This window comes from Rhagoletis pomonella, unplaced genomic scaffold, assembly GCF_013731165.1.
Source record: "Rhagoletis pomonella isolate Grant_MI unplaced genomic scaffold, Rhpom_1.0 Rhpom_scaffold_01439, whole genome shotgun sequence".
NCBI lineage: Eukaryota > Metazoa > Arthropoda > Insecta > Diptera > Tephritidae > Rhagoletis > Rhagoletis pomonella.
In genome coordinates, this window is record NW_023459993.1 from 15,845 (window position 1) to 41,273 (window position 25,429).

General features: G+C 35.4%; 1 long non-coding RNA gene across 1 annotated transcript; it reads left to right on the forward strand.

Moving 5' to 3' along the window:
- The first annotated feature begins 309 nt into the window (after positions 1–309).
- LOC118752377 lies at positions 310–25,152 on the forward strand. The gene is made up of 4 exons (XR_004994672.1): positions 310–491; positions 544–673; positions 23,549–23,955; positions 24,019–25,152. It is a non-coding gene; the product is annotated as an uncharacterized LOC118752377 (long non-coding RNA).
- The last annotated feature ends 277 nt before the right edge of the window (positions 25,153–25,429 follow it).

Sequence of the window (25,429 nt, forward strand, 5' to 3'; positions counted from 1 at the left end):
GATTGCTTCGTGTGCTGTGATTTTTTTTTTGTCGCACGGTGTAATGAGGTGTGTTTTTATAAAAAGTAACAACCCTCGGCAGAGAAAGGCACACCTTCAAAAGAAAAATAGCCAAAACTGGTCAAAATGTCGTATGCCTGTTATTTTTAACATATTATACATATGTACAAATGTGGTTATTTTCTCACTACACCAATCTCATATTGATACGAGTCTTTAATTTCTCTATCCTCGCAACTCATTAAACTTACATATTTAGCTACATATGCATACATATAGAAATAATTAAAATTTTCCTCTTAAATTTTAGGTTGTCGTTTATTGGGCAAATTCTTGACACCGAATGAAAGCAATGGCGCAGTTCGCGAATTATCACTTTATTTGGTTGTTATTATTCACAGCATGGCTATAGTATTATCAATACTTATTGTTTCTTTCATTTGGATTTTAATAATTGTTAGTGCAAGCGGACTCTCGAGAATATTTAACTGGTAATATGCAAGTACCCAGTTGATTTTGATTTTACATACAAATTTTTTCTAGGTGTTTTCAAAAACTCGGACCAATATCAGATAATTTGCTAGCGCTATTTGGGGCTTTTATTATTTCACTGGCAATGAAGAAATGTGGAGGACTGTCACTTGTCGTAACGTGCATCTTATATTTATTGTTGGTAAGCATGTTGTTGTGTATTTTACAATCGGTTTATGTTTGCTTTTATGATGAATAGCGATTGCAACCTAACTACAGTAGCGTTATCAGCGAAATGAGTTGCCAGGTTGAGGATTTGGTAGTAATTTGGAGGGTTTTTAAGTGTCAATACGGCACAACAAGCAAATTACGGTTTGTCTCAGGGCACAAACTTTTCTGATTCTCAACTTTTTCCCTGTAAAAATGTAGTAATTTCACTAATCTTTCTAAAACTTTTATAATAATGGTAATAGTTTGGCGCTGTGGTGTATTGTCGGCCGCTGTGGTGTAGTGGTAAGTAGTGCGCGCTTTCACTCATCAACACCTGGGTTCAAGCCCTGGCCAAAGCAACATCGCAAAAAATATAGAAAAAGGTCTTTTTTTCTTAACAGCGGTCGTCCCTCGGCAGGCAATAGCAAATCTCCGAGTGTATTTCTGCCATGAAAAACAGCTTCTCCTAAAAATACAATCGCCGTTCGGAGTCGGCGTAAAACTGTAGGTCCCTCCGATTTGTGTGACAACATCAAGGCGCACGCCACAAGTCGGAGGAGAAGCTCGGCCAAACACTAACATATGTGTAAGCGCCAATCTATTATTATTATTATTATTAATAGTTTGGCGCTTACACGCTAAGTGTTTGGCTGAGTTTCTCCTCCAATTTGTGGTGTATGTCTTGATGTTGTTACACAAATGGGGGGACCTACAGTTTTACTCCGCCTCCGATCGGCAAATGGATTTTATGAGAAGCTTTTTCATGACAGAAATACACTCGGAGGTGTGCCGTTCTCTGCCGAGGGCTGTTAGAAAAAATATTTTAAAATTTACAAGTAGGGATTAGGGATTTGTCCCAGGCCTCACGGGGTGGTATGGCGCACCTTGAACCACTCAGCCACATCGGTTCCTTCCATAAAAAGGACATCCAATTCTGCCGGGCACCCGGGTAGGTTTTTATGCTATTTTCTAATTTAAAAAGTTATAAAAGGGTTAAACTCAATTATAAATATCAATTTTGAGTATATACATGCACAGATATAAATTCAAGGCCGTATTTCAATCAGTAGGGCATCTATTTGTTCAGGGACTACAAGAAACCTATTTTTATATTACCCTGGGATTCAGTAATTCAGTGTCATTTCAAGTCACTAAATTTGAGATTAGCAATTAGTGACTATTTTTGCGACTTGAGATGATTTGGCTATTCAGTAGGAGAGAAAATGTGTGGTGAAAACAAACACAGACAGTCAACTGATAGCGTTTATGTATGCCTTTTGCGGCGCCGCCCGAAGAGTCGTAATGGCCAAGTGGTCAAAGCATTAGGCTGCCGGTCGAGAGGATCCGGATTCGAGTACTCCTCGGGCGCAGAGGATTCTTTATATTTTTTTTTATTTAGTTATAATTATAGTTATAATAATAATAATTATTATTATTATTATACAACGTAACGTACAAAATTACCTATCGAAAATCTCTTGCTTTGAAACTAAATCGTGACTACAATTTTCTATATCTTTGGAGGACTTTGGCAGTACTTTGATTGGCCCGATACATACCAGTTTGTCGATAATTTGGTACATGCCGATAATTCAACGGATTTCAATAACACTAAAATCCGGTACCTAAACAAAACTCGACAACTCGACCAATTTCGATAATTTACGATAACTGTGCCCTTAAGTGCTCGATAAATTTCAATAACTCAAAAGTCTATATATCTCTACCAAATCGATAACTCGATAAATTTAGGATACCTCTATAAATTTCGATAATTCCGTAAATTTTGATGCCTCATATTTTCGAAAGCTGTAGAGAAATCTCGATAACTCGTTACACTCTGGTAACACATTTAAAATAAGATAAGCAGTAATAATTCAATAAACGTATTAATTTTAAAAATTTCAATAACTCGATATACTTTGAAAATTCCAAAAACTTCGATTCGATAAATCTTAAAATTTTAGTACTTAAATAAATATCGACAACTCGATAAGTTCAAAGAACTCGATAAATTTCATTAACTCTATAAATAATGATAATGCAATAAATTTCGATAGCTTGATAAATTTCATTAACTCGACAAATTTCGATAATCCCGTAAAATTTTTATAGCTGCATAACTATCACTACATTTCGACAACTAATTTTCTGTATCTATAAATTAGATTTTTTAGTTTTTTTTTTGCCGACGGTGCTAAGCATTTTCTTCCATATAAACAGGGCTGGATTTACTTAAAATGCCGCCCTGTGCCCTGTGAAACAGGCCACCCTTTTATTCTTTAACGTACATGAAATATAAGAAAATCTTTGCGTATACAATTCACAACTGAAATGCAAAATATGTGGTTAAATTCATTCAATGTTTAATTATAAGATAATAACCATATTTACATATTCTTATACATATGATAATGCAACTAAAAATTGATTACACTTGTGAGTTCTAATACATATTTTTGAATGGAAACAAATCTTCACATTCCAAGCGTTGGAGTAAATGGGCCTCCGCACACTGGACTGCTCAGTCCGCCAAAAACCGGTTTTGTGTGGATAAGAGGGGAATGAGAGTTCGAGTTTACCTCGCTCATTTCAGTCCGCGAAAATCGCGGATTGACGGTGGACTGACACGCACACATAGACAACATGTTTTCTATTTCGTTTTGTTTGCATGTGCCACATGCACTAACACAATTATGCGTACTTCATGTATACAAAACTGAAACCTGTTTTCGGCCGACTGCCCAGTCCAGTGTGCGTTCAAGTGGTGGACTGCTCAGTCCGACTGTGCAGGCTAGTGTGCTCAGGCCCAATCGGACTCAATGCACAGAATAGCTAAGCTATTTAGGGCCGGTTGCTCAATGTCTGGTTAACACAAATCGGAAGTAGAAGCTCCGGTTAAATACAACTACTGCTTTATCGCACACATGTTAAGTTCTGAACACATTGAAAACGACGAGCTACGGGCCACAGCTGCCAATTTGTTATCTTCATTATCTAAATGCTTTGTCGATGGCGACATGATGTTTTTGAACGCGGCAGCGACATCATGAACTTGTATGAGTTTGACATAAAAGAAGAGGAAGAACCTTATCTGTCGTTGGAAAAATAGAAATAGATCCAGTGTGCAAACCTTTACCACATATGCGGTAGATCTACCACATATTTTTTAAAATTTGGGTGTCTACCACATCTACCACACAAGGCTTAAAATCTACCACATTTTTGGACAGAACATTTGTTTACAATTTTCACATAAATCTAAAATTTCAACTCAATTCTAATACGAAATATAAAAATTAATCAATAAATTTCTAAAAAGGTATATCATGAATTCTGCTTTCAATATATCTGTACCTTAACTTTTTAATATTTCAAAAATCCGCATATTTATATTTGCTAAAGTATTTTGCAATGGAAAAATAATTTGGTGGATTTTTTGCATAAATGAATCTGTAGGATTTTTCTCAAATTAATAAAAAAATATTTTTTTTTTATGATTATATTTTCTAAGTAGAAAACGAATGTTATACTTATACTATATCTGTACGATCCACTAGCACTTATATTTCCCGATCTAATTTTCGAGTTGTGCCTCTTTTGAAGACGGTGTGCGAAATGTATACCCAATAAAAATATACATCCCTATGCTGTAATCCGTCGTAGATTTGATTTTGCTACGAGTCGTAAAATTGGTATGCTGTAATCCGCGTTGTCGCCATCTTCGAAATTCGTAATGTTGGTATGCCTGAACCCGACGTAGCTGTCATTTTTATGTATTTGTCGGAAATTTTGTACGAATAGCAACTCGTGTCGGAGCGAAACAAATTGTATTAAAATATCAATAAAGTAAAGAGTGTAAACACAAAAGTAGGTACGTAAGTTGAAGTGTGAATAGAAAAAAAATGTATTATTAAATGTTTACAAAAATATCAGAACGAAGATCACAACAAATCGCTCGCAATACGCAAAACTGGTGGAATGCATGAACGAAAGGCCAGACATTGGTCGAGGCTTTGTAAAAGGAGCTAAGAGGATGTGCTGGAATTTTGGGAAAGCGTTCCAAGAATTAAAGAAGGTCAATATCTAGTGAAATGGAGGCCCTTAAAAGTAGGGAGCTTACATTTTATCATTTAAGCTAACAGAACAATCTCCTTTGTATATTAGCAACTGTTAGGTGTTCTACCTCCTGGGACAAAAGTGCACCGGCCACTGAATCCTTTGTATTCTACTTAATTAAGGAAAACTCTTTTTAAATAATGATTAAACTAGTTTTTTTAATTGCACTATTCACTTGCGATTATATTTATTTTGATTTGTTTATGTCAAAGCAGCTGATTAAGAACTTCGAATTTCACGTTTTTAGCTAGCAGCGCCGCTGATAGTTACGATCGGATTACAGCATATCAATTTTCGGAACGGAGCTACGAATTCGTAGCTACGAACATTCGGGTTACAGCATAGGGGTGATAAATTGGAAAATCTGCCTCATTTTCTTTGCCGATTCTTCCACACTAAAATAAAAAGGGGTTTGAATAGATCTAATCTGGCCACAACCACAGTCGTCGCGTAGCCCGGTCGTCGCCAAAATAATTATCTACATAAAAGTACGCACTTTATATGCATGAAGTCGAAATCGTCGATAATAATGTTTAACTGGGAGGTAGTGATAACCAGATATTGAACAACCGGCCCTTAGTCAATTTGCCTCATGGAGCCAATTTACACGATGAGTTTTCACCCTGGGTGGAAAGCAGAGATTGGCAAACAATGCTGTTTTTGTGACTTTAAGCCTACTAACATTAAAAACGGGGGATGAATGAACAACAGCGCAACGCGTGCAGTGCTTGCAAAGACGGCCACCACAAGTGAAGATACTTTAAAAGCTCATACTGATATTGACTTCGGCAAACCGAATGAACGTGCACGAAACCAGCAACCACCGTATTTGAACGGCTGCCGAAAGCATTCGAGCTCATTTGAACGGTTGCCGAAAGCATGAGAGCCAGCGTTCGGACTATTGAAATTCGATTCGGGAGTAAATGGCTCGAAAAATCGCATCAAAAACGAAATTTTCGGAGCAGATTAACATGTTTTTTATTAAATACTGCAAGGAAAAATTGTTACATCTTTTGGTACATTTTCAATTCATAAAAGTTTTTTCTATTTTCTATTATTTTGCATATCGTCGTTTAAAGAACAAAACCGCGTATCAACAAAATGGAAAACCGCGTATCAAAACAATGCAAAACCGCGTATGTGAGGTTATATAAATTGTTTTCTAGAGAGTAAAAACACTAATGGTTCCCTATTTTATAAAGCAATCGCATTTCTGGCTAGTATATTTCAGGACAAATGGATAAGAATTGAGCCAAGAGCTTGTGTGAGCAAATCCAATTTTTGGCAGCAAATGTCAGTTAAGCGGTTTTGCAGAATGACAATAGGCGGTTTTGTACTTGAAACGACGATATGTATACATATATGTATATTTGTAAGTGTATACATATCATATATGTAATACTCCTATATTGGCAGTAAGAGCTAGTACCGTCCGAAAACACTACAGTACAGATATATCAATAAACACGTACGAAAGAAAAGGAACACATACGTTTATAAATAGACATGTACACAACACATATACAAAAACGGCACTCAAGTACACAATACATTGACAAAAACGGTACTAGACTGTCTCGCTTTGATTTCGGAATGATTACACATTGAGAAGTTAGCTTATATAGATACATATGTATATTACTGGTAGTTTTACAATTCATCACATTGTGTTTACATTGTAATTGTAAAACATTTGCACGGAGTGCTTGTAAATCAGCTTAATCTCTAAATAGTATTCAAAACAAACTTTTCATTAATAAATGTATAAATTAAAAAAATTTTATAAATTACCAGACGGCGTATAAATTTCTGACCTTTGGTTTTAACTTTCAACTGTTTCTACATTAAGCCTGTTCCTGTATTTATTTTTAATGAGATTCATCTCTAAAAATTTTCTTTCGGCAGCAGCACTACTATGCGGTAAAATAGCTAACGTCAGCATACACTCTCCAAGTAACTAAACATACTCCTTTCCAAAACATTTTTCTGGTCCTGCTTGGGAAATAAAAAGTGACTTCGCAGGAATGTTAAAGAGTAAAAGAGACAACTTCTGTTACACCTTGCTATACAAAACCTTGGTGGTGGCCACAGCAGTTATTGAGCAAAAATTTAATAAGTTACCATATTATTTTTAATAAATTCTTAATGTGAATGGAATGGCAGTGATCGGGACTTTTATAACTTGTATAATAAAAGTCCTTAGAAAAAAGTTATCTTTGGACTCTATTTTATTTGAAATAAAATAATCAGTCAACCCGGACTTTTATTTTTTAAGTCCAGCAATAAAAGTTAAATTTGGCCAAATATTTTTTAAGTCCGGAATAAAAGTCCTTTCGTAATAATAAACAAACCGCTTATCCAAATCAAACAAATTTGGTATCAAATGAAAGAGGACTGAAATAGCTTTCTAACAGAAATATATAAACCGAATGTTGCCACCTCTTTATACTTCTTTTTTTTAAATATTAATATTAATATATTTAATCCGCGAAAGCAATTTTTTGTCCAGGTCATCAGATCTGCACCGTAGGTTCGATTTTCAAAAGGGAAGTGTCCAATTAAAGGGCTTGGCCTGTAGATGTGCAATAGGGTTTTATTTTTACGAAAATAGTTGCCACCTGTTAAAAAATGTAATTCAAATTATTTAATAATCAATGCCATTTGATCCGCACTGTTCGTTCGATTTTGAAAAATGAGGTGTGAGATTAAAGGTCTTGGGCTGTAGATGTGCCGTGAGATTTTAGTTTTTCAAAAAGAGTTGCTACCCTTACAGAAAATAATTATTCAAATTATTTAATTTCCATTTTAGTTTTTCGAAAATAGTTGCTACCCTTACAGAAATAAGAATTATTCAAATTATTTAATTTCCATTGAAAGCGTTATTATTTCAATTTTTCCTTTCAAGAAAACTTGGACGTTTATGCAAAGAACCCCGCGATCACTTCGAGTGGCAGTATCGATTTTGAGGCACGTTTAAGCTTGTTATGTTTTTCATTAGCAAACTGCATAATGTTTTTAGACGTGATTTTTGTCATCTGTAGTGACAAATATTTGATTGGTGAGAGTCTTAAATGACGCAGAATCGAAAAATGACAAAGGCAGTGAATCTATTGTAATAAAGTCAATGCACGCATTCACAACCTCACTTTGACACATTTCTAAAGTGATTTTAACTTTTTTATCGTTGGAATCAATTGGTTCATTTGCAAGTTTTACATATATGTTTAATGTTCTCCTGAAATAAGTCAGCCTGATAAATAATATATGTATGTATATGGGGAAAATCGTAAACTATAAAAACTTGAACAAATTTTGGAGAATTTGAAACCACAACCAACTATTTTTTAACACTGTGGAATTTCATAACATTACTTTTATGGTACTTTGACTACATATATTTAACCGTTAAAAGTTTACGATATACAAAAGTACGACACTTTAGCCGCAGTTTTAAATACAGTATTTTGACCCACTTTATAACTTAAAAAATACACTGCACACTTGCTTTTTAGTAAAACTTAAGACAAAATATTTTGATCTCTTTGTTCTTTTTAATATTAGTATATTAGTATTAAAATTTCCAACCTACGTATGTACTTACACTGGAGCTGATGTATGAAATTATTCTTCTTCTGATTTTTCTTTGTTTTCACTTTTTCCACTTTAATATTTAGTAGTATTTGATAAATGAAAATCACTTTCTCAACTTTGAATTTCGATTTTCTTCTATTTCATCACAGCTTAAGTACTTTTTTCCTTACCAATTGTTCGGGCTATAACAGCAAACTGTTCGGGTTCCGATCGCACCTGAAAGATTTGTCACCAAAAAAGTACTTAAACAAAAGTGCCAAGTACTACAACAACTAACTGTTAAATGTTAACTAATATTACACGAAGGGCGAATTAACGCATTCGTTAGCAACACAAGGCCACGGCTTCTTTGGTTTCCTGGTTGAGTCAGATATATTAATTCATATATAATAATAATAGATTGGCGCTTACACATATGTTAGTGTTTGGCCGAGCTTCTCCTCCGATTTGTGGCGTGCGCCTTGATGTTGTCACACAAAGCGGAGGGACCTACAGTTTCACGCCGACTCCGAACGGTGATTGTATTTTTATGAGAAGCTCTTTTTCATGGCGGAAATACACTCAGAGGTTTGCCATTGCCTGCCGAGGGACGACCGCTGTTAAGAAAAAATCTTTTTTCTATATTTTATCTACGTGCTGCGGAGTGGAAGCGCGCACTGCTTATCACTACACCACAGCGGCTGCATTAATTCATATATGGCAACCTTTTAGAAAACTAACCATATTGCACATTACAGGCCAAGCCCTTTAATTTGACACCTCTTTTTTGAAAAATCGAACCAACGGTGCATGTCTGATGACCTGGAAAAAATTGCTTCGCCTATTAAATATATAGATTATAAAAAAAAACATATAAAAAGGTGGCAACCCTCGGTATATATATATATATATATTAGGTTAGGTTAGGTTTGTTTATTATTACGAAAGGACTTTTATTTCGGACATACAAAATTTTTGGCCAAGTTTAACTTTGATTGCTGGACCTAAAAAAATAAAAGTCCGGATTTTTAAGTCATTATTGGACTTTTTCCCAAAAAGTTAGAAAAATAAAAAGAATCCAGGATTCTTGTCCAGGAAGTCCTGGGATCAAAGGAACATTGATAACTTTATTCTAGGACAATATTTTGCCCCGGACTTTTATAACATCGAAAAAAAGTAACTTTTATTTTCTTTCCCTGGAAAAAAGTAAAAAAAATCGGAGCATATTTTAGGTCAAGCGGAGTAGGGAGTAGATTTTAAATTTAAAAAATAAATCGGAGAAATCTACTCCGATCGGAGCGAAGTCCGGACACTAATGAGAGCTCATTTAAACGGTTGGCGAAGGCAAGGCTCCGCAGTTAGCGTAGGCAAGCCATATCATTGATTTGTTGCAGAAGTCATAACGCCGCCTTTGATTTTTTGCCGAAGACACGTTTGATGGGTTGCCGAAGTCATGATACTGTAGTTCAAAAACAATTCAACTACATTTGCTTGTTTCAAATGAAGCATTGATATGTACATACATACGTACGCATCCACCAGGGTAGCCAACTCATTTTTGAGAATTCCCCGATTTCCACAATGAAATTCCCCGCTTTTGACCGAAATTTCGTAAAATTCCCTTATTTACAAAAAAAAAATTATATATTTTCTGTTTATTTAATTTTTCAATGTAATTCACATACATATTCATAAAGCAAACCAAAATTTTATATAGTTTGTTAACAAATAAAGAATAAAACATGTACATATAACGTTAACATACCTACAGTGGTCTAAAAAATTTTAGTCGCACCAAATTTTGAAATGTTTTCACAAATATTTTTTTTGTTAGTTAATTTGAGATTTATTTTTTTGAGAAAAATTTAGTTTGACTTTGTGCAATATTAAAAGAAAATCAAGAAACGTTCGTTAAAATTTCGGGATTTTTAATTAGATTTTCTAGAAAGATTTCGAGTATTCAGTAGCCCACTTAATTCTAGTATAAAAAGTGCCAGTTTCAAGTGGCTAAAAATTTTTGTTTTCGAATTTTTTTGCCGAAGGTGTTGCGTTTCCTTCCATATAAACTTGTACATACATAAACACTGTCGGTTGATTGTCTGTGTTTGCTTTCACCACACATTTGTGGTGAACTTTTTGTGACTCTCTCCTTCTGAATACCCAAATCGTCTCAAGTCACAAAAATAGTCACTAATTGATAATCTCAAATTTAGTGACTTGAGATGACACTGACCCTGGGAGGGGCACCGAAATTGCGCATATGGAAACTGTGCATTTAGACATTATTTCGGTTTCAACCGAAACTGTGCATGTATGCTTTATTTCGGTTTTTTACCATATGCATTATTTCGGTTTTAAACCGAAACTGTGCATGTATGCATTACTTCGTTTTTTTTTCATAAGCATTATTTCGCTTTTAAAACGAAAGTATGCATATGCATAATTTCGGTATTTTCTCATATGCATTATTTCGGTTTTCAACCGAAACTGTGCATGTATGCATTACTTCGGGTTTTTCATATGCATTATTTCGGTTTTCAACCGAAACTGTGCATGCATGCATTATTTCGGTTTTTGTTATATGCATTATTTCGGGTTTCAACCGAAACTGTGCATGTATGCATACCTTGGTCTTTCACATATGCATTATGTCGGTTTTCATCCGAAACTGTGCATGTATGCTTTATTTCGGTTTTTGCCATATGCATTATTTCGGTTTTGAACTGAAATTGTGCATGCATGCACTATTTCGGTTTTTGTTATATGCATTATCTCGGTTTTCTAACGAAAGTGTGCATATGGATAATTTCGTTTTTTCTAATATGAATTATTTACTTCTACTTAGTAAGGGTTTTAATCCCTAAGCGCGGCTGAAAGCCGCCTACGCAGAGAAAAGTTCTGCGCAGAAGTACTTCCGGCCCCCTTTTCCGGCAATACAGAAAGGAGAATTCTACTTAGTAAGGGTTATAATCCCTAAGCGCGGCCGAAGGCCGCCCACGCAGAAAGAAGTTCTGCGCAAAAGTACTTCCGGCCCCCTTTTCCGGCAACACAGAAAGGAGAATTCTACTTAGTAATGGTTATAATCCCTAAGCGCGGCCGAAGGCCGCCTACGCAGAGAGAAGTTCTGCGCAAAAATACTTCCGCCCTTCTTTTCCGGCAACACAGAAAGCAGAATTCTACTTAGTAAGGGTTATAATGCCTAAGCGCGGCCGAAGGCCGCCTTCGCAGAAAAAAGTTCTGCGCAAAAATACTTCCGGCCCCTTTTTCCGGCAACACAGAAAGGAGAATTCTACTTAGTAAGGGTTATAATCCCTAAGTGCGGCCGAAGGTCGCCTACGCAGAAAGAAGTTCTGCGCAAAAATACTTCCGGTCCACTTTTGCGGCAACACAGAAAGGAGAATTCTACTTAGTAAGGGTTATAATCCCTAAGCGCGGCCGAAGGCCGCCTACGCAGAGAGAAGTTCTGCGCAAAAATACTTCCGCTCTTCTTTTCCGGCAACACAGAAAGGAGAATTCTACTTAGTAAGGGTTATAATCCCTAAGCGCGGCCGAAGGCCGCCTACTCAGAAAGAAGTTCGGTTTCATGTATGCACTATTTCGGTTTTTGTCATATGCAATACTTCGGTTTTGAGTCGAAACTGTGCATGTATGCATTACTTCGGTTTTTGTCATATGCATTATTTCTGTTTTGAACCGAAACTGTGCATGCATGCATTACTTCGTTTTTCTCATATGCGTTATTTCGGTTTTCAAACGAAAGTGTGCATGTATGCATTATTTCGGGTTTTTCATATGCATTATTTCGGTTTTCAACCGAAACTGTGCATATATGCATTATTTCGGTTTTTTTCATATGCATTATTTCGGTTTTCAAACGAAAGAGTGCATATGCATAATTTCGGTTTATCTAATATGCATTATTGCGGTTTTCAACCGAAACTGTGCATATATGCATTATTTCGGTTTTTTTCATATGCATTATTTCGGTTTTCAACCGAAACTGTGCATATATGCATTATTTCGGTTTTTTTCGTATGCATTATTTCGGGTTTTTTCATATGCATTATTTCGTATGCACAGTTTCCATATGCACAATTTCAGGGTGCCACCCTGGGATTCAGTAATTCAGTCTCATCTCAAGTCACTAAATTTGAGATTAGCAATTAGTGACTATTTTTGTGACTTGAGACGATTTGGGTATTCAGAAGGATAGAGTCACAAAACGTTCACCAAAAATGTGTGGCGAAAGCAAACACAGACAATCAACTGATAGCGTTTATGTATGCCTTTTGCCCGCGCCGCTGAAAGAGTCGCAATGGCCGAGTGGTCAAAGCATTAGGCCGGCAGCCGAGAGGGTCCCGGTTCAAGTCCTCCTCGGGCGTAGAGGATTTTTTTTTTAGTATTTTTTTATTCGTTTTATTTTTTTTTTCATTACATTTGTATGATATTAAAGCATTTTGGTTTATTTCCTAACGAAATTCTTGTTGAACAAATTTCCTCGCTTCATTTTCGCGTTTTTTTTTAATAAAGTGGAAAGAAATAAGCTTTTCCTCCATACTTCTATTTTTGTGACCTGCTCTTAGCCAGCTGACAAATTAGTGACTTATGTTAGAGACTAGGGACGTGAGACAGCGTACTGAATACCAAATAGTCTCAAAATCCAAGTTCACCACCAAAAGTCACTTTTAGTGACTAGAGACCGCTTAGTGAATGCCAGGGTGAATTACTGAATCCCAGGGTTAAAGTTACCCTGGGATTCAGTAACTCAGTCCCATCTCAAGTCACTAAATTTGAGATTAGCAATTAGTGACTATTTTTGTGACTTGAGGCGATTTGGGTATTCAGAAGGAGAGAGTCACAAAAAGTTCACCAAAAATGTGTGGTGAAAGCAAACACAGACAATCAACTGATAGCGGGTATGTATGCCTTTTGCCCGCGCAGCTCAAAGAGTCGCAATGGCCGAGTGGTCAAAGCATTAGGCTGGCAGCCGAGAGGGTCCGGGTTCAAGTCCTCCTCGGGCGTAGAGGATTTTTTTTTTATTTAGTATTTTTTTGTTTTTTTTATTAGTTTTATTTTTTTTTTAAATCTTTAGATTTTAATGTTTTGAAAACAAAAAAATATTTTTTTTTTCAATACATTTGTGTGATATTAAAGCAATTTGGTTTATTTCCTAATGAAATTCTTGTTGAACAAATTTCCTCGCTTCATTTTCTCGTTTTCTTTTAATAAAATGGAGAGAAATAAGCTTTTAATCCATACTTCTATCCTTGTGACCTGCTCTTAGCCAGCTGACAAATTAGGGACTTATACGGTAGACAAACGGGCTCGATTATTTGCATAACCAGCCTTAATTTGCTTTAACTCATGCATTTTTCTCTTTAAAATGAGCATAAGCAGCCGAACAAATGCACGAAATTTTTGGGAATTAACTCGGATCCGTTGAATTTTCGATGACAACACTGCTAAAAACGGCCAGTTGTTGTCTTTTGTACAAGTAAGCAAACGAAGCAATCGAGTTTCGCGTACGCGGTAGCCGAGTGGTGAGAGTTGCGAGCTACAAGCCTGTAGCTGCCAGGTTCGATACTCGGTTGGAGCGATTGCGGAAATTTTTTGTTTTTATTATTTATTTTTTATTTTTTATTTTATTTATATATTTAATTTTACTTTATTTTATTTTCATTTGCTTTGTTTTATATCACATTTCTTATTTTACTATTAGTTAATTTTAATTTTTACATATGCATTTTGTTAAAAATTCAACAACAACTAACTGAAAGTAACGTAAAAAAAAATATAGAACTTATAAAAAAAAAGAATGAAAAAGAAATAAAAAAAGTATACTGGCCGTGGGACTCGAACCCACGACCTTGCGGCTGGTTTATTCGCATTATTGCCGTCTGTAAGGGTAAAATTTTAATTTGCATTTATGCTTATTAATTCAAATTAATTTTCTCCGTCTGTCTACCATATTATTTTCGAGACTAGAGACGTGAGACAGCGTACTGAATACCAAATAGTCTCAAAATCTAAGTTCACCACCAAAAGTCACTATTAGTGACTAGAGACCGCTTACTGAATGCCAGGGTTAGCTGCTTTCGTACATACAACAGGGTTGCATCTTCAATATCGTAAATTCTTAATTCTTAATTGTACTAGATTAAATAAATGCGTATTCATACAAGGTGATTAGTAGTAATTTGTAGGGTTGCAAAAATGTATGTTTGATCGCATTACATCATGCTCCTTTGGATAAAGAGGAATTCGGCAAAAATATCAGTTTTGCCATATTCTTCTTGCCCAAAATTTATAATCAAAATTAAATTGTTTTGAAGGAACGAATTTGGATTTGCTTGAGAAATATTCCTTCCCTTTTTACATTCGTACGTTCAGAACAATTTAGTTATTCTAAAAATGTATTTGAATATTAAATGTAATTATTAGTGTTGGGCAGTATCGATACAAAAGTACTCAGAACTCGATTCTCAAAAGGATCGACAGCACCCGATTTTTAAAAGTATCGATACTGAGTACTCCAAAGGACTCAGTACTCACAAAAGAACTCGTAAGTATTCAGTACTCAAAAAAGAAACTCGAAAGTACTCAGAACTTAAAAGAACTCGAAAGTACTCAGTACTAAAAAATACCCTGTTCCAATAATCGCATTGATACATGTACTCAGGATCAATTCAAAGTACTCAGTATTAAGTGTCAAATAGACTTAAAAAGTACTGAGTTTTATTTGCATTTAACGGTATTCAGAAATGATTGTACTCAATTTGCAGTTTAATAATTTTCAAGTACAATACTTGTACCCAGTACAGTTAGCAAATCATTTGACGTAATTTGGGATTCATATATTAATTTAAATAAAATTCTACTAGCTTGTGAAATTTCTACACTAAGGGCCGTTTTCTAATGTAAAGCCCTGTATGCAGCTCTCAAGAAAACGGTCAAGAAAAAATTGCCATTATTTCGCTTGTGTGTCCAAGGAATTTTGACATTTTTGATACCTCACAGCCTGTTGCCTCACTCTTTCCTCAAGAAATAATGGAACGGGCATATATTTCTGTTGCAAACCTGGGTTGCCTTGTGCTCTTTTTTCACAAAAAACTTTAGAAAACCGTAGTAGAAAGCGTAGTAAATTTCTTAAGAACTGCCTTAAGGAAATTTGACTCAAGAAAATTTCTTAGCCATTTCTTGTACGTCATTTTATATAGAGTTTTTGCTTTTCTTGAGAGCTGCATACAGGCCTTAAGCAGTAAAGTTGCCTTTACTAACAGGGCAGTTAAATTGTTCCTCACTTTAAAGTGTTTTCGTTTTCTTATCGTACCGGTAAATATAAATTTGTTATCCCGTAATTACGGCAGTGCGAGAGTGAAACTTCACTACATTCGTCATAAAATTTTAAAGGTTGGCAATACAACATAAGCAAATATAAAGCACGAGAAACTGTTAGCAAAAACCAAGATCTTGGTTGAAATATCTAATATATCTGACTCATGAACTAAAACTAAACCAAAATTTAAAGTTGGGTACAAACTTTTAAAGGTTGCATCGGGTGAGCAAAAATTTATCGATTCGAGAAATTAATGCGCTGAACAGAAAACGAAAACTCGTATATCGAGACGATAAAGTGGCCGGTAATCTAAAGGATAGATGAGAAAACGGCCCTAAGTATGGAAATGTTACCAACATGTGTATATTTGAAGAAAGTACCCATTACTCTGAAAAATATCCGATCCTTAAAAGTATCGATACCAAAGAACTCGATCCTCAAAATTACTCGATACTTCCCAACACTAGTAATTATGTAGTTCTTATTAGTAAATTAGGTTATTAATAATTAATTGCCTAATTGCCGTGTAATACTAGGGTTTAGAGTAAGCATATTTCGTATTTAAACAAGTATTAATGCAGTAGTAAAAGCCTAATTTAGGGTAGATATATATGTTTATTTACAGTAGTTTATGAAATAATTAAATACATATATATGTATGTTATTTTAAGCGATGAACGCTTATATCGTATGGTGATGTAACTAAGCCTAAGGTTTTTATAAGCGATTTAATAAGAATGATAAAATAATATCGAAATTCAAGGCCTTTTTTTGTTGTTTTGTGAATATTTATACACGGATTTTTCTTTAAGCCAAGCGGCTACTTTAATTTTTATATAAAAACATGATATTTAAGTTTTTGTTTTATACATTAAATTTAGATTAAGTATTTTTAAATGTTTAATAATAGGAATTTTATGTTCGTTCATGCATCGAATTCGTAAGCTTTGATAATTCTTTTATATAATTTAAGCATTAAAATTTAGCTTTATTTAGGAATATGAAATTTAGTGAAATGCAAATTTTTAAGGTTAATAAAATTTTGACTTTTAGCGAACTTTTTGGATTCTGTTTTTGTGAACGGTTCATACTTTGTTTTTGTCTTTGTCAAATATAGTCACGTTTACACCGTCTACTTGTGTCACTACGTATGGGTCTAGTATATGCTTTTGTGTTTGTCACGGGGCTCCTTTTGAACTAAAACCATATCATTTTCGTTTACGAGTAAGCGACGTGCAGGCGTGTCGTAAGTTTGTTTTCTTTGAATTTTAGGTTTGTTGATCAACTCTTTAGCTAACGCATGCGATTTTTGCATACGGTATTTTAATTCCTTGGCATAATTTTCAACGTTATAGATTAGGTCTATTTTGATTTTTTTGTAATTCATGTGGTAAATTAGCTTTTTTGCCAAACATTAATTTAATTGATTTAATTGAATTCATGATGCTATAAGTTAATATAAAAGTTTCAAAGCAATAGATTTAGCTGATTTGTCTGGTATAGCTACTATTACCACATATTTTGTTAGATCACAAATCATAGTAAATAACAGCGAACTTGTTGCCATATTTGGATTCTGGTAAGGGTCCTATCGTGTCTATCACTAATATATCAAATGGTTTAATAGGGCTTGGCGTTTAAATCAAATTTTCTTTTACTCTAGGTTTGACTTTATTCAAAAGACATTTATCGCAGTTCTTGACAAATTTCGCAATGTCATGGGTCATGCGTTTCCAATAATACTTTGTTCGAATTTTCGCGTATAGTTTTTTCATTCCGCAGTGTCCTCCTGCAATCGGATCGTCGTGGTAAACTGTCATTAGTTTTAATTTTTTGTCGTCATCAGTTATAGTTTCTATCTGTTAGTATAATTTGTAAAGATTTTAAAATTTTGTTTCCGCTGGTTTTAAAGTTTGTAATAGAAAATTTTTTTAAAAATACACCATCCTTAGGCCATGCTATGCTTTTAATGTTTACTGTCTGAGTTGAAATGTGTGTATAATCTTTGGTTTGTAAGTCGATTCCCTGATATCATAAAAATGAATGCGTGAAAGTGCGTCTGCACCTACGTTTGCTTTACCCTTAACCCATACCCCGATGGTGAAATTGTATTCGGCTAATTCAAGCCGTATCCTTGCTAGTTTTGAGGCTGGATCCTTCATATTAAATAAATTAAATAACGTCCTGTGGTCCGATTTAACAATAAAATGAGTTCCGTAAACGCATGGTCGAAATTGTTTGATTGCAAAATAGATGGCTAAAAGTTCCAATTCTATAATTGGCTTTTTCGGTTCGGCTTTATTAAATGCTTTAGAAGCGAAACAAATAGGTAAATCACTTCCTTGTTGCTCTTGGCTCAGTATAGCACCGCACCAAATTTTTGAGGCATCGATAGTAATAATAAATTGTTTTTTAAAGGGGTATTGTAGCAGTTTTGGTGAAATTAATGCTGATTTCAAAGATTCGAATGCTTTATCCCACGCACTGTCCCAAATAAACTCAACTCAACTTCTGGCCGGAGAAAATTGCATTTGTTCGGGTTATATTTTAAGTTAAAAGCTCTGCATGTATTGAAAATTCTTGCAAGAGGGAACTTATCGGCAATCAGTTTTTTATTAACCGCACGGAAAACGACGCACATGCGGTACGCTTTTTGACCATAAGTTTCTTTTTTCGGAACAACAATTAAAGGGCTATTATAATTTGAGTAACTTTCCTCGATTAATTAATTTTCTAATAACTTGTTAACTTGACGGTTTATTTCTTCACGCTGTTGTTTAATGTCAGTTTGTCGTCCGGAAGTGCAAATATATTTGCGTAATCTACGCACAAGTTGAGGAATTCGCTCTCAGTGTAACTAGGAATTTGTTTTTTCAAAATCTCAATCAGTTCTTTTATCCGGCTGTCATCGTTTCTTGTCTTATTAATGGAATGAGCATTGAAATTAGACAGTTTTTCAGTCCGGATGTTACAATTATTTACGTATTTTAAGTCACTTGTGGTATTTATAACTTTGACTATTGGGTTACTTGTACTAATTATGCACCTTTCCGTGAAAACACCGTTATCAATTTCTTGTGACTCCACAAAAAGTGGTTCCGGCGAACTTTCTAAACTGAAGAGTCGAAAAACTTCGCATCTGGATAGAATTACGCAGGTATCGCTTTCAGTTCCGTGAAGAATCGGAATTGCGACTTTTTTGTTACCTACCCAGACGGAAATGCGATTGCTTGCATGGCTGATAACGCATTTATTGGCTTTCAAGAAGCCCTTACCCAATATACCGTCTGCAGGGATGTTAAACTCGTCATTAACCACATGTAACGTATGTTTTATAAAAAAAATCGGAAAAAGCCAAATTTGTCGTAATTTTACCCAGAGTGGAAACAGTATTAGTCACGCCCGTGATGCGGATAATATCATTTGTATCAATTGGAAAATTTTTGTTAAAACTTGAAATTTTAATTAAAGAAATGTCAGCTTGCGTATCGACCAAAAATGTGCATAATTTATTTGACCTGGAAATTTGCAATTGAATAAAATCTGAATAATTTACATTTAAGCAGTAAATGCCTTTTGTTAAGGAAAAATCGTTTAGTTGTCTAGCTGCTGCTCCCCCAGTGTTCGCTCCTGAGGGGCGTGAGCGTTTAAATCACGGACGTTTGCATTTCTACTATCACCTTTTCTACTTCGTCTTTGGAATCGGAAAATGTTGTTGAAGCAAGTATTGACTTGACCAGATCCGACTTGGCATTTATTCGACAAACATTTACGGTTTGCTGAACGGCCATTTCATGAGCTTTTTGTTGCGTCATTCCTTTGGAATTGCCAGGTTGAATCCTTCCACGTAGAGCAATTTTGATGTCATTAACTGATAGTATTTGCGTCGGTAATGCTTCGCGAGCTTTTCCCTCTAATTTAGATTTTAAAAATGCCATCAACGTACTGGTTAGTTTTTCTTCAGCTCGGTCTTCTATCAAACTTATTTTATCGAGAAAAGAATCGAGCGCTAACGGATCCCTACTATAATTTTCTCTAATTATTGATGAACATAGACTAATAAATGACTTTTTCTGTTCGATCGTAGCCGTTTTGTAAAACCTTTTTGAAAAATCGGTAATATCAGGTGAGCTGGTAGCAGCTGGTGGAGCGTTATCTACAAATAATGAGTACTTTAAATCTGGAAGTGATGAGCTTCTTTTGATACAAAAATCTAGCGATGCTTCTGACTCAGCGTCAGCGAATTCTTCTGATTCGTTTGGCATATAAGACCTTAATGTATCCTTCGGAATTGGAATCTGACAATTTAACCTAACAAAGCACTTCACTAGTAGCTCCTTGCAACGTGATAACTTTGCTTGTACTTCTTTGAGGTTATGTGTTGAACTGTTATCGGTTACGTGCAATACAACTTTATTATATCAAGTTATAAGCGAATCTTTGTATTCTTTGAGTTTAACCGCGTTTGTCGACAGTGGTCGATTCTGCAAAATTCGCTTAGTTATTTTAACGAAATCAGATTGGTATTCTGTAAATTGTATTTCAAAATCTGGCATAACCGATAACCTCAAAACGTTCAAGCACCGATAGTTACCACCAGCTACCACTCACCGCACCCTTATGTTGAAAAAGAATATATGTATTACTTACTGAGAAAATAGTCAAATATTATAGTCCGCTGAAAATTTGGCATGCAATAAGGGGTATAGCCATGCAATAGGAAAGGTATGTGTTCTTTCTTTGTGCTGTCCCACATGCAATGTAAAAGATGGTGTTTTGTTTTTTTCAAACTTTTTTTTTTTAATTAGGCAAAATATTGTTTTTGTTTTTAATTTTGTAAATGTGTGGTGGGCACTTTACGGCAAATAATGTTTTATGTACATATACATATACATAGATATATAAATGCATAAGTGTATGTAAAAAATTTTGAAAAATTTTAGAAACATTTAAATTGTTATAAATTTTTGTCACTGCCGTTTGCTGTAGAAAAATAAAAATTGTTAAGGTGGGTCATTTAAGTAAGGGTTTTTGCGAATAAAATAGGTGTGGTAGTTTTTCGGTATAGAACCTTCGGAATTATTGTCAGGAAAATGTAGTTCTTTACGTCACGGTTCTTTCTGCCGAGAAGACAAATTAAAAATTGGAGTCAAATACGTAGCACAAAACTTGAAATTTTATCGAAAATTAGATGGAAGTAAAAATATTGAAAGTTATACAAGATAATTTAGGTGATTAAAATTATAAAAAATATTTATATATTCTAAATACATATATATATTTTATACTTAAATTCTGCTGCCTGCTGTACCGTTCCGCCATGAATTGCTGGTTATCCGCCGTTGTTGTTGTATGCTGCTGGTTACTGCTTGCTTCCGTTGCTAGTTGTTACATATATGTATACTGGTTGTTGTTTCGGTGTATTTTAACGCCGATGCTGGTTTTGCTGCCACTTGATGGCGCGGTTTCACATACCATCATGTATGTATATTTGGTGCCGTTTAGTGGCTTAGCGACGGTGGCGTGTTTTCATTACCGCTATGTAGCGGTTGTTACCCTTCAGTGACTTAGGGACAAGGTGGCGTTTTTTCACTCACCGTTATGTAGCGGTTGTTACGGTACAGTGGCGGCTTGGCGTCACTTGGTATGTGGTGCAGCACTCACACATTTTTCTAGTTTTTAAAATTATATGTATTTGGCTCACCGCCACCATGCCATGAAATTGGGTTTCTTTCGTTTTACTCGAAAATTTAATTATTTAATTGGGAAATTTCGTTACCACCGTTTTTTTTTTGATTTTTAAGTTTTTTTAAATTTTTAATTTTTTTTGTAGTTTTTTATTACTTGTAATTAGTACCACCACCAATAGTTTGCTTAGCTTTTGCTTGTTTCGATTAAATTGAATTCATTTTTCCCTTTTTTGTAGTTAGGTAACGTTTAGTTTTCTAGTTTAAGTTTCTAGGGCTACCTTCAATTCCTAGTTTTATGTAGTTAGTGCAGCTGTCTACTTGGGTAATATGAAATAATTTCTTTTTGGTGTGTACCCCGGATTTCGCTGGCCGGGGACGTACCCGTTCCCCTGATCGGGTCGTCTTCCTCCTCTGAAATTGTCATTTCCTGCTTTAGAGTGTTGGCCCCTATTGTCTACAGAGCCTGTCTTATTAAAAATTGTGTTTTCATTCTTATTGAAATTCCTATTGAAATTACTCCTGCTTCTGTTTGCGTACAGAACTTGCGTGAACCTTACTGGACTGACTTCTTTGGCCACCTGTATTGCTTCTACCAACTTGACTGGCCCAGCTGCTGCTACCACTGCCTTGGAAGGCTCAGACAAGCCTTTTTAAAAGCTGATAGACCTATTTGATCATTGAGCTTCAGAATGATCTCCCATGCGTGTCGCGTAAGCTTCGGCTGATTGCGTGCCCTGATAGGACCTGGCAATATCTGCATGTAATTTCGTTGTTGTGTTGTTGGGCTTATATGCTGCTTGTAAAACTATCTTTAGGGTTGGTATGTCAGTCGGTGTCCTGCTATTAATTTGTTTTTTACTTTTTCAGATAGCTTGGCCATTAATATGAATTTTACTAGCATTTGCCTTTGAGCACCATCTCTTAAGGTTTCGCTATAAAATTCTTTGTAACCTAAAAAGTTATTTAAATCTTTTTGTTCCCCGCGGAACTGCGGTATTATCTTTGAGGCTTCTACCAAATTGAATTCTGCCATGATAAAATTTTTTTTCCAGAGGTCTCTTCTTTGATTACCAAAAACTTTCCTATCTCTTTGGTTAACCCGTCATATATTTCTTTTAACCTTTCGACATCATCACTAGCGCATCTTCGAGTATTCTTAACCGCCGGTGCCTTTTTTAGTTTCGCTAAAAGTTCATTTAAATTATTAAACTCCATATACCCCTCTACAAATTCTGCTCAATAATTTACTCATCTATGTAATGTTTTTAAGATCCTAGACCTTAGTTCTATCATATTTATTTTTTTCACTTAGTATATTAATATTTAATGCAATATTTATTGTAAAACTGATTCATGCTATACATTATTGTTTACGCTCTTATGCTTTTTTATATATTTTTTATAATGCGCATTTAGCTTTGATAGTACTAAAATTATTAAAATTATTGAGTTTACATATTTTAATTTTGTGGGTGTATCAAACTGCTGTGATGCGGATGCTACTGCTGCGGCTGCATTGTTGTTGTTGTTATTAACAATTTCCTTCTTTGTTTGGGTGCCACTCATCTTTCCTCAGTTTTGTTGCTATGTAATGCAGACGAACATGTGTGCGAAAGGGAAATCTATTTCCTGGTGCAGAGTTTAAAGGAATCGGAAGAGTATGAGTCAGGATAGCAAAGCTCATATTTATACTTTGAAATATGCCTCTAGGAAAAAGAAATATTCTTCCCAGCATTCTTTACAGTTTCCAAAGAAGCATGAAAACATTCCATTTTGTTGGACAGCTAATTTCGTTTTAACCGTGCGATGTCATTAGTTAGACTCTTTTCCCCTCTGTAATGTAATGTTTGTCACCAGGACCTAAGTCCTTTCAAAACCTATCAGACTTGTTCCCTGAACGGTCGGCAGGATCGACATGCAATGTTTGGTTATAATTTTCTAATGGTTTGAGTATTATTCTAAGCCCTCCGGCTGCTTTGCTCAAGCGTATAACGCTTGTTATATATACTACAACATGTTTACAATCTATTACAATAGTTCAGTTATAAAATATCTTATTTACTATGGGTAACCAAGCACATTGCTTGGTTACTCCCTAAGCTATTTCTCCTTATTTACATTCATTCTTTATTTACTTTGGGTATTCATGTAGTATGCGCTGACCCACATCGCTCGTCACCCGATCTTGCGTTTGTAATAGCAAGCGTTAAGTGTGCCCCATGTGGCGCCACACGTTAAGCCACAGTGCAAGCCATTACGAGTGTTCTGCATGTGTCATCAATCCACACTCGATCGTCACAACAAATACGCCGATTCAGCAATATACAGGCATGTTCTGCAAATCGTTTCGGGTGATATTTTCGTATTTTCCGTTTTCAAATCGTTTGACATGTCCTGTAAATCGTTCCGTTTTCATTTTTTCGAACATGAGCAAATCGTTTTGTCACCCTGTTCTGGAAATCGAAATCGTTAAAATTTTCCCGTTTTATATTCGTCAACTTAAATGATAGCGGTTTGGAAGTCTAATAAACGTTTTTTTGGAATAATATTTTTAACAATGTAAGTCCTTACTCAAATTAGCTACTTATGTGTAAATTTAAGTTATTATTTAAAAACTTTTAGGGGAAAACACAAAAACTCCAAGCAAGAGCTAATTTTAGTTCAATTAATGGAATCTCATCCAGATCTGGCAAAGAATTTTTCGAAGGGCGACAGAGTTGCCGTTGAAGAAAAGTGGAAGGAACTGACCACATTGCTAAATGCAGAAGGGCTTCCCCAGAAGGACGTTAATGGATGGAAAAAAGCAAGTTATATTTAATCAAGTATTAAAATGAATGATGCATCCGTAAAAAGGTTGCCTATAACAATTTGGAATCGAGGGCAACAGAAGGTGGCCCTTTTAATAAACATGTATTAACGCCCAACGAAGAATGTGTTGCCAGAACTTGCGGAATTTTCGCGGCTGTGGAGGGCATTAATCATTCCAGAAGTTTTGGAGCCGAAGAAAGCTGCATCGCCAGTGAGTCGGAGGAAGAGCGTCCGCAAACAAGTAGGGAAGCCGTGGCTACCCCGAGAGCAGCAAAAAGGCCACGAGCCTCCGAAACACAAGACTGCCTCCAGACATGCATGACAACACAAGCCTCTTGCATGGAAAGAATTTCAACCACGTTGGATGACGTTTGCAAAAGCCACCAAAAAATTGCAAAATCGCATGAAGGGGATAGGGATGATATTCGACGACTTCGTCGTGCTGCTGAAAAACAAAACGAGTTGTTGGCAGAGCAAAATCGGTTGAAAGCGCAAAGTTTGGAGGAAAAAAGAAGGCATCACATCAGAATGGAGCAGTTGCAACATGAAAAAGTTAAAATAAAAATGAAAATGCTTGAGCTAGAGTCGCCAAAATGAATACAAACTCCATATCGACACCTGAGTGGAAGATCGACCTATCTCGGCAGCCAGTTCGAAAACGCCCTATCTGAGAAAACTTTTCAAGAACGCCCTACTTCATAAAATGATTAAGAACGCACTATTTCATAATTTTATTGAAACACTCCCTATAAGAATTTTTCTGAAAAACGCCCTATCCCAGAATTCGATTCAAAAACGCCCGATCCCAACACATTTTCAATATATTTTCAGCTCAGATAAGGTGTTTTTAAACCGAGTTTTGAGGTAGGGCGTTCTGCAACCAAATTCTGAGATAAGGTGTTTTTCAATCAAATTCTGAAATAGGGCGTTCTTTAATCAAATTCTGAAGTGGGGCGTTCTTGAAAAGTTTTCTGGGATAGGGCGTTTTCGAACTGGCTGCCGAGATAGGTCGATCTTCCACTCAGGTGTCGATATACAACTTTTATGTATTTAATTTTTAAATGAATAAATTTTATGTTTCATATTATCAAATTTCTAGCAGTAGAGTCTCTTAAATTTCGACCAACACTACTCAAAGTACTGCTTTCCTCATTTTCAGCTATTTCCTCATCATTAGAATCGGTTTGTATTATGCTTTCTTTTCAATATCATCTATTTGATTACG